Source organism: Labrus bergylta, chromosome 15 (genome assembly GCF_963930695.1).
Source record: "Labrus bergylta chromosome 15, fLabBer1.1, whole genome shotgun sequence".
NCBI lineage: Eukaryota > Metazoa > Chordata > Actinopteri > Labriformes > Labridae > Labrus > Labrus bergylta.
Window position 1 is genome coordinate 1,713,197 of NC_089209.1, and position 12,961 is coordinate 1,726,157.

A 12,961-nucleotide genomic window follows, 5' to 3' on the forward strand; every position below is an offset into this window, starting at 1 on the left:
GAGAGAGAGAGGGAGAGAGAGAGAGGGAGAGAGACAGAGAGAGACAGAGAGAGAGAGAGAGACAGAGAGAGAGAGACAGAGAGAGAGAGACAGAGAGAGACAGAGAGAGAGAGACAGAGAGAGAGAGGGAGAGAGAGGTCTTACAGGAGGAGGATGAGATGAGGGAGTTTCACCTTTGACTTTTGCCCACATTCATCAACTCCACTTCTTTGTCACATCATGACTGATGGAGCTTTAAGCACGAGCTGCTGCACCTCTCACAGTTTCACGTGCTTCAGTTAAGCCATTATCTTCCCTCCTCTGAGCTGTGACTGTCGATCTGGATGCCTTCATTCTGAGTCCCCATGTCTTTGATGATGAACCTGACTTTTCCTGCAGCATCACCATGAGGTCAGTAAGTGTCAGTTTAATGAAAACGTGTACAGAAGTGTTCAGATTCTGCTCTCAACAGTGTGAAAGTGAAAGAGTGAAAATAGGATATGCAAATAAGTTAGAAACATATGTTCATTATGTTCTTTCTCTATGCAGACATAACTTTAGTATGTTCTTAAATGGTTGCTATGATGTTGGTTACAAGTGTTTACAGTCATGTTAATATCCTGTTATCAGGTATGCCACCTAGTGGGTGCTGTTCAGGAGGAGGGAGCTGTGGAGTGAGGGGAGAGAAAAAGAGGAGAAGAAGAGAGGTTGTGAAATGTACCGTGTGTCAGTAAGTTATGAGAAAGACCCAGAACGTGTTTGGACTGATTTATTCCTTCACATACACCCACGTCGCTTCCAACAGCTTTGGTCCCTTCCACACTTAATGTGCCTATTCGTGCACTTTCCACAAATGTGCATTTAGAGGAAGACGTCAGGGTAGAAGTGCAGAAAGTATATCAGCTTGACCAAAAACATCAGATGTTCAGTCATAAAGAGAGAGAGCGCTGTCTGTAAATATTATCAGTCAGAAGAAGTTTCTGCAGCATGAACTCCAGCAGGTGTCAGTCTCCACACTGCACACACAAATCAAAAACATGTTCAATAATAAACTGTGGATTTTAAATGAGTTGTGAGTTTATATCACGGCGATAATGACGACTGTACGTGACATTTAAGAGCCTCACACTGCTGCAGAGAGCCACACACTCTCCTACACACAAACCACAGACAGCCAAACCCGACCTGAGCGTCATCATGGAAACAGACTGCAGAGCGTCTCGTGGTTTCTCAAAAACACCCTGATTATAGTCTGCTACAGTCTGGCTCGGTCAGGTTTATTTATGCAGCCCAGAATAGCTTTAAATGTGTTCACACTAAGAAGCTTCCTCTACACAGCAAAAACGAAAAGAGTCACATTTTTGGTGTTGGTGAAATTTCAGTAAGTACAGAGTTAATTCTACTCTGGATGGAGTCAAATCCCTGAAACTTTACTCTCAGTTGAAAAAGAGTTAGAGTCGAAATCGAGTGTAAAAACGAAGTGTAATCAAATCTGTAAGTGTCACTGCAACATCTTTAACTCTTTTACTTTTCACTCTGAACTCTGAACCTGGATGTGACCCATAAAGTGTTATTTATCCCTCCCCGCCCCCATAATGGAACACACACCGACAGAAGTCATGAAGACTGCAGACTGTGTTGACTTGTGGACTTAGCCTGACGTTGGCCAGTAAGAAAATAAAGTATTTTCAGTAAACGTTAAGTTTTCATATAGATATTGATACTACTCTTCTTGTGTTTGGTCTTTTTCAAATATTAGCCACTGTAACACTGTTAGCTTATTTTATGCTGCAATATCTAGCTAGCCATCTTATTCTCCTCCTAAGTAGCTTACTTACTCAATGATTTCATCTTGCTTAATCTTAAATTTGATGGTGAGGATCATAGCTATGATTAATGTTTCAGAGATGATGTCTCAATGAACTGTTTATTAAGCTAAGTATGCTGAGTTTGCTGTGTGAGTGTTGTGTGATATCTCCTGTTAGTCAGACTAAACTAGCATTATTTCTGTTAAACAGCAGAAAGATGTAAGTGAACGGTTTATGTTTGCTAAGCTGCCTTGCTCGTTCACGACTTGTCCGACAGCATGTTGCTACGCTATCTTTATGCAGTTGTGCTGTAAGATTATTAACTACTTTGTACACGGATAATATTTACAGTGAGTGAAACATTTGACTGTTAAAAAAACAGCAGGATGGGATTGACTTCTGGAGGACTGCTGTGGATGTTCTCCTGCCTGGCTGTTCACACATGCACCTCACTATCAGGAGGGGGGGGGGGGGGGGTCTCCTGAGGTAAGACGGGATGTAGAAAGAAAGACGTGGAAGTAGCAGCAGAGTCCTCTATGTGACTCTATAATGAGAATATGTGTGTTTGTATCAACGCTGCGTGTAGATGAAGAGAATCTCAAAGTGAACTAAAGAGAGGAGAAGAACATCCTGGAGAACAGGAAACATGCAGCAGCAGGTTGATTAGAGCACGGAGATGGTAGAGGTGGCGTGCAGACAGTCTATGGTCGTGCAGCGATCACAGGGAATAAAGGTCACCACCCCCTCCCACTGGCCCCTCCCACTGGCTCCTCCCACTGGCCCCTCCCACTGGCTCCTCCCACTGGCCCCTCCCACTGGCTCCTCCCACTGGCTCCAGGTGAATTCTCCTGATTATATCCTGCTGTGTTCTCACATCAGTGAACGCAATATCCACCTTATGACATCAAACCTTTGTTACCGTTCCGTCAGCGGTTTGACCTCACTTTGGGATCTCTAACCACTTCCTGTTTCTGTTCTTAGCTTCATGTCCTAACCTTCCATCTACCAGAAGGGCCTTACTTTATTTCAAAATAAAAGCACACAGCAAGTAAAGTCCTCTCAGCTGGAAGACAGTAAAATGATTCAAATAAAAGCCTAACAAGTTTTTATTCATAAATGTAAAACAATTGATTTAAAAACGTGATTAAAAATGTGATTAATCAGGGCGCCGGTAGCCTAGTGCTTAGTGTGGATGCCCCATGTGCAGAGGCTGTAGTCCTCAAAGCATGTGGCCCTGGGTTCAAATCCGACCTGCGGCTCCTTTCTTGCATGTCATACCCCACTCTCTCTCTCTCTCTCTCTCTCTCTCTCTCTCTCCCGATTCATCTGCTCTATCCACTGTCCTGTCCCTAAATAAAGGCATAAAAATAAACCTAAGAAAATGCAATTAATCACGGTTAACTATTGAAATTTAGTGATCAATTGTGATTAAAATTGTATTTGTTTGACAGCCTGCTTATGAACATGTGAAAGAAAAGGTTATATTTTGGCAGGGTTGGCTTCTTTTTAAAAATGGTACACATACTTTAACAAAGTAGATTTTTATATCAAAACTCTGATTGTTATCAGAGTACAAAAAGCAATAATTGACTTTCACCAGTCAGGACAGAAGAGTTTAAATGAGGCAGCGAGTTCTGTCCTCGGCACCGGGCCTGTTGACCCAACACATCCATCAGCTTCAGAGCAGATTTAGCTGTTGGGTTGTGGTGATCTCCCTCCCTGCACCGACTTAATTAGATGGTATGAATCAAGTGTTCTGTCACTAGAGGGCAGCAGAGTGCAGTAAATGACAATCTGTAGTTTCATGAGTAGCAAGATACAAAAGATCAAATCTACCAACTGGAACCTGAAAGCATGTTGTTTCTGTAGGGGGGGGGGGGGGGGTTAATCAACAGTCTATCAAGTTCATCAAATGTTTAAGTTTTCTTTACCCACCTTTACAGCTTCAGAGAGACAAGAGCACACATGCACGCCTGAAAACTTACAGATAATTTCAGGAGGACTTCCCCTGAAATCCTTGTTCACACATGATGCACCTCACAGCGGGCGACTCCACCCCGGTCAGGCGGGCTTTGTAGTCATCAGCCATACCTTGTCTCAACTCGCCAAATGATTCACCATGCTCTGTGGAGGTTTAGCAGCATCTCCCCTGTTGTTTTACCTGCTGAAAATACTCCTGACTCCCCGCCAGGAGAGGGCAGTACAGTTCAAGAAACAGATCATCAGCTTGCATCACGCTTTCCTCTCAGTGTCAGCATCTCTGCCTCTGAACGATCACCAGTCCGAAACAGATTAAAAACAGCCAGAGTTTTCTCCACGTGCTGACATTCTGTGTGTTTGATATTGAAAAATAAAAAAGGCTGAAAAGCGGGGAGTTATCCTGAGGAGTGTTTGGATCTTTGTGGTGAAATAAAAGAGACAGTGACGCAGCCTTTTCTCAGCTGATGGATCTGAACTGGCTCTCAGGAGAGTCCATCTGAGCACACTGTGCAATAACACCTCCTCCGTCATGCATTCACCCCCGTCCAGCCTGCTTTCCTGCTCCACAGTGACAGCTCCTCCGGACTGATTCATCGTTCACCTCCGCTCCCGTGAAGGTGACGGAGCACCCGGTGTCGTCTTTGTGAACTTATTACACCTCTCGGTTTGTGTGGCGTTGAGAGCAGGAGATAAATTAGAGGGTGCAGATGTGAAGGAAGGAGTTCAGAAAAGCCTCCATGAGGAAGATGAGTGCTCTGAGTGGGTTGATGACATTACATTAAACAGGTTTGAACCCACCTGAACACCTGTGGGAGATTTTTTGAGTAAACCTGAAAAACACTTTGAAGCGTTTCTAGCTTCACAAATCTGTTAAATGGTGGATTTTTGTGTTCAAGTATGATGCTCCCTCTACTTCAAATCAGCTAGAAAATCATTTTAATCTTCGGGAGCTGGTTTTTCATCCATAAATGAGAAGATTTGTTTTGCCGTTTTTGCCTTTTTATTGGATTGCAAATCTGAAGAGACGAGAACATTTTGGGAGAACAGAGCGGGGAGTCACATGCAGCTATCGCTATCCACTGTCTTATTTCTAAAATCAAGGCATAAAAGGCCCTAAAATTAAAAATACAATTGATCATTAAAATAACGGAGATTACATCTTTCTGAAACACGTGGTATCAAAAAGTATCAAACTTTGCGACAACCTTTTACTGCAGCGAACATTCACCTGAGCTAAACTCCAAAGAGGCAAAAACACATTCAACTATCATGTCATGTTATCTTGAGAAGCCAGAGGTCACTGTCCGGCCTCCCCGAGGTGTCTTAGGTCTGATTGGATGAAACACCAGTGAAGGGAGGTTCCCATTTGACAACCCCGGTGAGGTCCTGGCTCTTGTTCCCCTTCAGTATACCCGGCTGAGTCGTGGGCGCCAACAGGAGACCAATCAGAGTTTGACCCAACAAATCCTCTTCTTCTTCAACCTACTATCGTTTCTGCATTAAAGTGCTGCAACACAACAGCTACACATCGGCTTCTGACATCAGCGCATGCCACATTATTGGCCTACAGGCCGACGTTTCTCAACCGGGTCGATATTGTCCAACGCAATGGTCAACTGAGCCATTGGAGCATCCATAGAGTTTGAAACTTAATCTCTGATTCTGCAGAATTTGGAGATAATTGGCATTACTTTTGGTGTCAGGAGTTTTTTCTTTTGTCTTAGTTGGGGAGGGTAGACCCCCTGCAGTTCAAACACAGATTCCATTGGTGGTAATCTGACGACGATGTACCTTAAACGTATCCCTTCAAGCTGGTATCTAAATGCAAGTACAGCTTACAAGACCTCATCTCTCAGTTCCATCTCCATTCTCCATAAACAATGAAGTGCACGGAAAAGAAAGTCATGGCCTGAAGTACGTTATCACCAAAGAGCACCGAGGAGTTGTGCATGTCTCCCAGAGGATATAACAACATCAGATCATCACGGATGGATTAAGAGATTGTTGCAGACCAGGGCTGTTTGGGGATTTCTCCTATTTCTAATTTCTCGTGATGTTCCATTCCTGCGTGGGAGTCTTAAAGTGTCAGCAGAATATTCTTGGAATCCAAACGAATCTTCAAAAGACAATAAACCACTCTTCTTATTGCTGAAGACAGAATCTGATTCACAAACATGTCTTAGTGTTTGACCCCCTCGGTCAATCTTTTTCTGCAGGTCTCCAAATGATGAATCATTTATAAAAACTACCTGATTACTTCTCTGCTGAATGGCTTCATTAATCCACTGATTGTTCCCATGTGACATTATCTCTGGATTGAGATCTGCTCCTCTGGTTCCATCTGAAGGTCACTGCCTCGCTCCTGAGCCGCCACGTCAGCTGATGGTGATGAAAAGGAGAGCTGACTTTGTGCTTTTTAAATCCCTCCTCTTTCAACCCGTCCGATGACAAGCCCGGTGTTTTTCTGACGTCTTCACCGATCGATAAAAACTCCTCTTCAGTGCGGCGACCTTCCAACGATCCCGATGATAGTGAGACGATCAGTTGGTGAGCGAGGTGGCCGACACGACCACTTACACTGATAAGAGCTCAGCGTCCACTCAATTCATGTGTACACAGCTCCTCTGATCCCCGAGGAGGACGCTCGTCATGTTGGGGGGAGGGTCGGAGATCACGGTCGCCCACGCAGCAGCGTTTCAGGAGCTGCTGGGGGATTCAGGGTCTTGGTCAAGGACTCGTCAGGAGATGCTTCCCACAGTGGCTCTGATGTGACTTTTATCTGACTTTCAGCTTGTTCATGGTTGACAAACGTTTTCTTCTTCTGTCTTTGTAGTTTTGGTTTTCTAAAGCTAAAACAGGAAGTTACACATGGTACCATTTATTTATAGATATGTCCTGAGTCTAATTATAAAATGTGTAAAACTTTGATTTCCTTTTTTTTAATCACAGACGTGTCCATTTTCTCTTTGGCTCTCCAAAGCGCTGTGCCTCTACGCTCACTGATGGACTCAGAGATGACAAAGAAACAAGAAACAACCCAAGATCAACTAAAATGAAAAATCTTCCCTCTGTCACACATTTTTGCTTTTTCAGTTGGGACTCATCAGTCAAATGTTTAGAATACAGGTCGCTTCGGTATCTAAGATAGTCTGTGTTTTGGGGAAAAAGGTTTAAAGTGTCTTCCTGTGTGATGACTTCATTAAAGTCCACATCGGTCAGTATGTGTGCCATCAGGTTTGATCATGTGGAGTTTGTAATCCTGCTAGGGGAGCGTGCCTATGTTCTCACATTTCCTTTTTCATAAATATCTGATGTTATCCCCCTTTCTACCAGTTGGGACCATTGGGCTGTGGGAACATAGGGCTGACCCCCCTGCGCGAGCTACATGGACGCAAGATGAGGTCTCAGCCTACGGTTTATACTTTATTGCAGTTCTTTATATTTGTCGGTATGGCTCTGACTGGACTCCCCCTGCCCTTCCACTTGCTTACGTGGAAAGCATTTAGTCGAGAACAAGAACTCATTCCTGCCCTTACCGTGGATACAAGGAAAGCTTAAGAACCCAGACAGAGTATCAATGACAGTCAGAATAGCAGAAAAGGAGGAGGGTTGTAAATGCAGCAGAGAGATGGCAGGCTAGAGCAGCTTAAATAAGGCAGCATTAGTATTAGCCAATAGGATGCTTCGAAGCAAATCAGCTGTCAATCAGCTGATCAGGGCTTCCATGAAATCAGCAAAAACACTGGCATGAAAGTAAAGTGCTACACTCAATTTGTGAAGTACGGACCAACAGCTCCTCTTGTCACTTGATTTTCTTCAGTTGAGGTCAAAGGTCGCCTTTATCGTCCTCTTTAAGAGGGCAGTTGTTTTGCAGACTGCACTGATTTGGAGAAAGTGGCACATCTGCAGAGTTCAGTTTGCATGTGAATATTTTCTCTGGAATAGCCATCAGTGCTGAAAAGAAAAAGTTTAAATCAAATAATGATAAAAAAAGAAAGAAGTCAGATCAGGTCTTGGATTTGGAGACTCTTGGATACTTCTTAGAGAAGTTTTCCACCAAACCGATCAGTGAGACATCATCCTTTAAGTGTCTCTTCTTGTGAACCTAAAGCTCGTTAAGGTCGCCACACACCCGCCCACGTGTCGTTATCTGCGTCATCGATCCGCTCGCCGACCGTCAGAGCACGGCAGCTGCCAGAGCCGAGACTCCCACAGCGACCACGGCGAGGAAGAGGTCTGATGAAGAGGCGTGATGCGTCTGAAGAACAGTGTCAAACCCTCAGCTTCAATTAAAACCTGTCGTCATCCTCACCTCAGATCCTCCAACACAGATGAGGAGAGAGGACTGGAGGAAGGAAAGGACGTGAGGAAACACCCCAAGGAGTCTCAAGGAGTCTTCTGTCCTTAACGATGAAGTGTGCTCAGTTTTCTTCTAAAGGAAATGTAATGTTTTTGTTGTGCAGCGCTTCAGAATCAATAAGAGAGACAAAGAGTGTTCCTGCAGAGAAAGAAGAGGTTTTTTTATATTTCTATGTTTCAGATCAGAAGCAGAAGAAGAAAAGGAGGACAATCTGAGGAAAAGATTGTGTAAATAACGGAGGCTTTAAATCATAAATCAGAGCGATTTAATGGGAGCTCTGAGGGGACACAAAGTACAACAGCAGAAATAGAAAGAAAACAGACTGACATCAAACTGAAGACAGAACAAACGTCTTCATGTTTGTTCTCTTCTCGGCCTGATTTCATTTCATTAAACTCGGCAAGAAAATCGGATATAGTTCTGAAGAGAGAGAGGAGACTTCTCGTGTAGAGGAAATTGTTTTTCTTTTCTAGTTTTGGACCTTTTCTGTTTAGTTCTGAAATCAGGGGTTTCTACAAGTTCATGATCCACCTTTCAAAACAAACATATATATAATGTTACGATGATGGATGTCCACACCAAACGTTTTTTTTTAAACACAGTTCTTGTTGTGATCATTGGACGTGGTTTCCTGCTGCGCTGAACGAGATTTGGTCAGAACCTGATGTCACGTTCCTGCCAACGTATCAGAGCAAAGTCGTAAGACACGCCCATCGAGGGAGCTCATTTACATTTCCCTGCGACTGCAAACAGAGCTGGCCAATCAGAGGAGAGTGGGCACGTTGGGGAGGGGGGGCATTAAAGAGACAGCAGCTGACATGAAGCGTTTCAGGCAGAGGCTGAAATGAAGGATTTTACTGACGTCAGTATCAGATTAATCTCATGACGCTGCTCAATAGGTGTCCAAAACGGACATCATTAAAGGCTTTATATGTGATTTTTTGATCCAGCAGATGTCACCCTTGAGCACCAGCATGAAACCAAAACAATTGGCGCTGCATTGTTGTGTTAGCATGCTAATGCTAGTGATCTTTATTATGCTGGTATCTTCACACTGCATGTAAATTTACCTGAAATGAGCGTGATCTAGAAACACAGTTAAGCAGTGAGTACAGTATGTTATTCTTCTTTTCTCTAGTCCCTCAATTAAACAACTTTTATACACGAGGGGAGGAGTCAGCCGGCCGTCCCGACGATGTAAACAAACTGAAGATAGGCACGTCCAAACAATCGCCCGGAACCAGAGTCAGTCCCCGGGAGTGCGGCTCCTCCACGCCGCACTTCGCAAGTCAAAAGTGAAACTTACTTGTTACGTGACGTAAAGCCCGGTGGTCAGTTATCCAACATTTATCACGTACATTTGTGAGCGCAGTAACGTTGTCAAAGTGGATATACTTGATTTCTATTATATTTAAGTGTGAAAAATCACATATAGAGCCTTTAAGGGTGAGAATAATAGATCTCCTTCAAATTAAAGACACTTCATGACCTTTATAACATCGAAAGGAGAGAGCATTAATAAATGATTATTATCTTCCAAAGTGTTAAAGCATGAAGGAGCATCATTAGGGATCATGTCACAGGATGAGCAGATACATTTCAGAGGCTTTAACTGATGGATCAATCAAGAGGCCCGGCGCCCGCCTGGAGAAAAAGTGCAGCGCCTGGCGGCTTTTTCATGCGGCCGCTTCGAGTGCTTCTGGTTGAAAATCTTTCATCTTGTCAGAAAAGTGTTGTTGACGTCACCGGAGCTCTTTTCCAAAATGTTTGATATTCCCCCTACAGATCGTGTCTCGTACCCTCATCCTCCTCGCTCTGTGTCTGATCGGGGACATAAACGTTCTCAAATACAAAACATTCAGTAAAAAGTAACGGAGCAGTGTTGGTCATACAGCGGCCGTTATCAACAGACTGTTGTCATGGAGACAGGGCGGATTTGCAGCGCTTTTCTTCTCAGAGCACAAACGCTTCATGCAAGCCCAAATATTTTCCCAGATTGTCCCCAAGTTTGAACCAGGTTTTTTTTTTGTTCTTGTTTAATTACCAATGCTGGCTACACACTCAAAGAGGATTGTTTTTTTTAATGTGTGTGAAATATTTTGACCTTCAGGGTCACTTTATTTTCTCTCTATTGCATTAAAAGAAAGAGAAAGAAAAGAAAACGTTTAACTATTATTCCTTGAACGTTTCCCTCCTAATCGATTTTGTCCTCATATCACATTCTCACACAAACAGTTTGTTGTAAAGATTTGATCTCCCTTCAGTCGACACAACAAAAGACAGATGGTTAACTTAGCGTGACGTGATTCTGAGATGACTCGATATGAACGCAAGCCTGCTGCTTTTGAAAGAAAATATCTCCCAGCATGCTTAGAGGCCCAGGGGCCCTTCAACCATGACATGATTAATAACCCTGCACTTAAAATAGGCTTCAAAAATAATTATAGGAGATGGATGGGGGAAGTGCCGTTTCTGAATCTGAATCAGTTTAATTACAGAGTACAAAGAGCAGGGAAGGACTTGTGTTGGTGGGATAAGTGCAGGAATAATAACGACAGAGTGCATGCTGGGAGTTCTGACACCGCCACGACCCACCGCTGAGCACAGAGAGACTAAAATAAAGTTCAAAGAGCCCATTGTAACCTGAAACTGCAGTTCCTCCAGTGTCCACTAGAGTCTGTCTCCTGCAGTGAGTCAGTCTCCATAGAGCTCCATGTTAAAATGTCTAACTTTACAGCTGCAGTCTCCATGCTGGAAATGCTGTCTCAGTCTAACTTTCAGTCAACCTAACGACAGGCTGAGAGCTGGAGCTGAGGCGGGTTTTAAACCTCCTGACAAACCGTTACACCGCGCCCACCTGTCAATCAGGTCAGCTACACGCCTTATTGTGAATAACTCTTATCCTTCATCAAATCAAAACTGACGAGTCATCAAAACATTCACCCCCCGTACAGTGTGTGTCCATCCAGACATGAGCTAATCACACCTATTTGGTTTTTTGAACCAGGCTGTAAACATGTTCATCTCTGCTGTAAAAACAGGCTTTTTAGAATGGGTGTGTATGTGACTTCCTGTGCTTCTGCAGCCAGCCCCTAGTGGACACTCCAGGAACTGCAGTTTTTTTTAAACTCCGCTTTGGCTTCATGTTTCAACACAGGAGGATGCTGCGGTGGAGCAGAACAAGCTGCTATGAACACAAATGGAGTCTCATTCTGGGGGAAACATGATGGTAAGCTAGCTCACTAGCCACCTAATGGATTAGCCTAATTTTCTGACTGTTTAGCCTTTGCTAGCTCCTCCCTCCTCTCCAGCTTAACGACCTGGTGAAAACTCAAAGACACTGAACATGAAGCTTCATTACTACAGTCTCAGAAACAGAGGGTGAAGTCACAGTGGTTACAGACATTCTTTAAACGTGTCCAAACGTGAAATGATCCAACACTTTTAACAAGAAAAAGGTAGAGCTCAGAATAATCAGCACGTCATGTATTGGAGAAACAGAGCTCCAGAGACCTTTGTTAGAAATTAAACTCATAATATCAGAACTCCATGTTTTAATATTCAAGCCTGAGGCCGCTGCAGCCGAGCTCAAGCGAAGACAAATCACAACCCAGGAGACAAATATCGATTAAATATTTAGACAAAATGAAACTATCCAGTTATTGAAAGTTGTGGAAGAGACATCTGTTCTAATAGAAATGCTGGATGATGAACAATGAGATCAAGTGTTCTTGGAAGGATACTTATTATTCTCTCTCTCTTTTTATAGAAACAGAACTTCACACGTCTGTTAAACTTTGTATCATCTCTTCTCCAATGTTCTTTGACTTGAAGAGGAATGATACAACAGAAGAAAATAACTGATGTGAAGATGCTGTTTGAATAATGAACGGTCGGAGGTCATTAGACAAACTTTTGTTCCATCTTTAAGGCCATTGCACACTGGGATGTTACGAACGCTGCATAAAACTGCCGTACTCTTGCTGTTTGTGCTGCTGTGATAAAAACCTCATGTAGATTATACTCGGATACATTAGCTCATCTACAATTCACTTAGCAGACACTTTTATCCAAAGCGACGTACATCAGAGAGTAAGTACAACACAAGCAAAGATCTAGAAAAAAGGGAACAATGTGAGTAAGAGCAAACGATCAGCTTTGAGTCTGATTGGACACACAGGTGCTGACAGGAAGTGACCAGAGGCAAAGCACAACATTGAGGGCAGTTCTTGAGAGCTCTAATCAGAAACCATCTTATAAGTCGTCGTTATCAAACAAAAACCATCGTCATTACCATCATCATCATCAATAATATGGAGACCATCATCATTAAGTTAGTAGGTATTCATGAAAGAGCTGGGTCTTTAGCTTTTTCTTAAAGGTGCAGAGGGACTCTGCAGATCACATGGAGTTTGGAAGTTCATTCCACCACCGGGGGGCGACAGAGGAGAAGAGTCTAGTCAGAGACTTAGGACCCTGTTGTGAAGGTTGGAGCAGACGCCTTTCATTGGCAGAGTGTAGTGGGCGTTCATAATTTTGTTTGGAACAGGTTCGACAGGTTTTTTTCGGATTCAGTTCATGTTGAATCCTGAAACGACCCATTACATTTATTCGAAGATCAGACAAAAAAAACAGGCAGAACAAGAAGCATCATCGTCCTCTTCAGTCGGGGAGATTTTGTATGAAGCAGATCAGATTTGAGCATCTCCTAACAGACTGTGTGTTTATCTGGTTGCCTAGCAACATCTGTGTGGAGGAGGCACCAAAAAACAGCCCTGCTATAAAACAACTTCTTTATTTATTAATAAATAAATAAATAAATGAATATCGATGT